The sequence below is a fragment of the Hyperolius riggenbachi genome, chromosome 1 (genome assembly GCF_040937935.1).
Source record: "Hyperolius riggenbachi isolate aHypRig1 chromosome 1, aHypRig1.pri, whole genome shotgun sequence".
Classification (NCBI taxonomy): Eukaryota; Metazoa; Chordata; class Amphibia; order Anura; family Hyperoliidae; genus Hyperolius; species Hyperolius riggenbachi.
The window spans coordinates 596,273,464-596,277,951 of NC_090646.1; the positions used below are offsets into that span (position 1 = coordinate 596,273,464).

General features: G+C 42.4%; 1 protein-coding gene across 7 annotated transcripts in view; it reads left to right on the plus strand.

Moving 5' to 3' along the window:
- The window catches only part of ARL15 (ADP ribosylation factor like GTPase 15), a 372,284-nt gene that overhangs the window by 185,618 nt on the left and 182,178 nt on the right, over positions 1-4,488 (plus strand). The gene's annotated exons all lie outside the window — the stretch shown is intronic.

Here is a 4,488-nt window from a genome sequence, read left to right on the forward strand (position 1 = left end):
AATTGCAATCACCCTGCAACAGATTCCCAGTCAGTACACTGTTAAACTGTAATATCGCCCACTTGAGCCATAGGGAAACATGGACATCAGTTGTCCTCTCAGCTGTAACTGACAGCAACTGATATATAACTGACAGCAACTGATATATTTCAGTTCTAACAAAATCATGTCAGAACTGGAAGGAATCGCTGTAAGAAGAAAATTGGTGAGATTCAGAGAGAAACCGACAGTGAGGTTAGTATGTAATATTAATTTGCAGGTAAATCATGTTTATTTTAAATAATTTTACTCGGTTCAGGTTCCCTTTAATGGTGCTCCTGGGTGGTTTGATGGGAGGAAAAAGAACATTTGTTGCTCTTTTTTCTTAAGGGTTTCATACACACAGTTAGGGTTTCATACGCACAGTTAGGGTTTCATACGCACAGTTAGGGTTTCATACCCACAGTTAGGGTTTCATACACACAGCTAGGGTTTCATACACACAGTTAGGGTTTCATACACACAGCTAGGGTTTCATACACACAGTTAGGGTTTCATACACACAGCTAGGGTTTCATACACACAGCTAGGGTTTCATACACACAGCTAGGGTTTCATACACACAGTTAGGGTTTCATACACACAGTTAGGGTTTCATACACGCAGCTAGGGTTTCATACACGCAGCTAGGGTTTCATACACGCAGCTAGGGTTTCATACACACAGCTAGGGTTTCATACACGCAGCTAGGGTTTCATACACGCAGCTAGGGTTTCATACACGCAGCTAGTGTTTCATACACACAGCTAGGGTTTCATACACGCAGCTAGGGTTTCATACACGCAGCTAGGGTTTCATACACGCAGCTAGGGTTTCATACACGCAGCTAGGGTGTCATACACGCAGCTAGGGTGTCATACACGCAGTTAGGGTGTCATACACGCAGTTAGGGTTTCATACACACAGTTAGGCACACTATAGACTACAACACAAGTCTCCTGTTTTGAGAGTATAATTGCAGAGTCTAATAAAACCATTGCATAAATGGACGGTTTGATTTCCACCTGGGCCCACTGATTACCTCCTTAGCGGTAACCCCGAGTCAGGCTGTGGACGGAAATCCTCAGCTAATGGCCCATACTCACGGGCTACAAATGTCGCCCGTGAGTATGCGGCGTTGCACGGGCGCGCACCCCAAACCGTCGCTCGTCGCTGATGTCGCCGGGCGATTGAACCGCTCAATCGCCTGGCGACAGTCGCCGCCGCAACTCCGCCGCAACTGTCGCTAGTCCGCGTGAGTACGCCGACTAGCGACAGCAACAAGATTGCAATCCATTGGGCTTCCGGCGGGGGGAGGCGCAACAGCGACAGCTTCCGCCGCATCAGTTGCCAGGTCCCTCCGCCGTGTGTATGCGGAGGGACCTGGCGACGAGCTGTTGCCGGCCTGTCGCGCACACGCTCACGTGTGCTGGCGACAGGCCACTTTTGTCCCTCATGAGTATGGGCCATTAGAGTGGTAATTCCCAAATTGGATCCATTGGAGGTGGGATGTGTAGGGCTGCCGCAGATCTATCTAGCAATGTGCTTTTTAGGGTCTAAAAGCTTGTGGAAAAAATTGCACCGCTTTTGGACAATAAAATCTGTAAATAATCATACCGCCAGAGATGTTAAATAGACGCGGTTTTGTGAATCGAGTCACACTTTGTGCATAGAAGTAGTTTTGTTTTCATCAATATAATTATTCTGATTTGCATGTTTGTAGAAACCATCATCATTTGATAGTGTGTATTATCTTTTTTTTTTTTTATACTCTTTATTTGTGAAAAAGTGCAAATAATATAAAACAATACAATGAGTACATTTTAGGTAATATACATAGGCAGAAAACCTCATGGTTGATAGTGGTAAAGGAAAATGGAAGTCCCAATGTCTGTTTCAAAAGATAACGGAATATTGTTCTAGTACGTGCTTTAAACTATACATTGATAAACAATCGAAGTTAAAGTCTTTCTTGTATAGATTTCACAAATACTTTTTACCCAATAAACCCCGTCCCACCCTCCAACTTCTGGATGTGACTACTGGGAACACCTTGATGCCTAAAAGAAGGCCCATTAAGACTAGATAGAGTGCGTCGCCATCAACCCTCAGGCCTCTTTATTTCGTTTAAGATATTTGTGGATCATGCTTCGTGTATGACCTTGAGGAAGTCGTCAGAATGCCTAAAATAGGTCCAGAAGGACCACGTTTTTTTTATATATTTCATGTTTATTAATCGCTGTATGGGAAAGATCTTCCTGATAGTGTGTCTTATGATGATGTGTATACCTGTATTTCCTTTTTTATTTATTTTCATGTACATGGTTTTAATGGAGCCTGTTTTATACAGTAATTGTGACCTCTTCCTTGTTTCAGTTCTGTTGGGTTTGGGGTTTATTGAGGACAGTTAATGGCCCATTTGGCCATAAGAATTTATTTTGTTGTGTTTGATGCAATTGGCTCCTGGCCCTGTTCCTCTGTATTTTGAAGCCAAGAAGATCACCATGACATTGTGGCCATTGGCTGTTTTCTTTTTTAATTAGATCAGTTTTGGAAGTTTTCGTAATTGCTCAGCGTACTTCTGAATTAGCAGTTCAGCTTTTAGCGGTTGTTCGGTTTAGCCAGCAGCTGTATTTATTCATAATACCAAATTTAGCATCCTGGGTGAAGCGATTAACGAAGGATCATTATTTGTTCCTAAGAAGCGATGCCAGCGGTCAGAGACCCTTCAGAAGCCATGATGAATTTTCTAGCAGTCTATTTGGGAATCGCACAGTTAAACACCTGCTCCCCACAGGTGTACAATTTGTGCTGGAGATGTCCGTACCACTTTTAATGCTACGAGCAGTCAGATGACTTTAGCAAAACAGGGCAACTTACTCTACTGAGGTATACAGGACAAAATCCCAATAATCGTTGTAGAGAAAGTTGGCATGTTGGGCAAGACCTAAAACAAATATTCAAATATTCCGATGACCTTCCTTCTGACAAGGAGAGAAATAAAGATGCCTTTGTTGGAATTTGATCTGATGCCAGGAGATGGGAAAATTTACAGCATGAAGCCTGATCGCCAACATTATGATAGGTTGTTGCCTTAATTTATTGCAGATGATCAAATTGCAAAGCTGTGATTTTGTTTTTGTTTTTGTTTTGTTTTTTCACTCTCCCACTGTCGTGTTAAAGTTGACTGTGTATGTGTATTGAAACATGCATAGACCACTATAGATCAGGAGTATCAAACTCAATCAACATGAGCCAAAATCTAAAAACCTAGTCTTAAAGCTGTTAGGTATAAGGTCTCAGAGAAAATAAACACATATATCAGTAGCTAAAGATTGGCTGTACTTACATTACATATGCATTTCACTGTCCACGTTTGTACTTCACAAAATTTTTATATAGTATATGCAGAGATTGATGCTCCTGACAGCTCATAGCAGGTTCCATGTTTTTCTGTCAAATGTGTCGTCATGTCCTGCCTGCTTCCTGATCACAGAAAAGCTCATACTGAATAACACAGTGTGCAGTGAATATTAATGAGCCATGTGGCTAGGAACAATAGCTGACTCCTGCAGTGTACTCTGCCCGGAGATTTATCAGTGCTACGCGCTGGACTGATTACAAGCTGCTGTAACGTCTCATTAGCAGCCGAGGGGAGGGCCCCAGAATGCTTTGCAGTATAGTATGCGGCTTGCGTCCTCTTAGGTCTAACAGCTTTTCTGATAAGAACACATCAAAGGTAAGAGAGATTTTTATCTTCAATAATGCCTTTATGGCTTCCTTCTAAACTGTTTAACACAGGAGAATAGAGGTTTAAATTAGCTTCTGCAGCCTGACAGTTACTCTTTAAGTCGCGGGCCGAATTGTTTATTAAGTTGTAACATTTTTTGAACAGTCTTGAACCAAGTGGCATAAATATAGGGAACATGGGGGAGCTCCTCCCCCTTCTGCAGAGTAGCGGAGTGCAGCAGTTTAATATTTAACTCCCCCAGTGCTGCTTCAGCAGAAAATCTTCAAGATGAAATGTAGCCCAAAATAAGATACTAGCCACACAAGGGGGTTTGAATGCCAAGAGGGGGCCACATGGTAATTTTGCTGAGGGGTCCCATGGGTTGTTGCGGTACTCCACCTCAAACTGGCAATGTTTCAACCAAAAACTGTCACCGGGGTGCTCCTCAGGATGGGAAGGCTGTGTGCTGTCGTTATACTGCTTACATTGATGTACATTTGAAGCTCTGGAGGGCCTCATAAAATGGCAAGGAGGGCCACATTCGGCCCCTGGTCCTTGTTTGACACCTGTGCTTAAAGTGTTTTGAAATGGCAAGAAAACCAGTTTCGGTAAAGAAAAAAAACACTCAAACTGTTTTTGCAATTTAATGTCATAAAAAATTTGCTTTTCCATTGTTGTCTGCAACCAACTATGACTTAAAAATACTAGTAAGAATGTTAAGCTATCCTTACTTGATACTT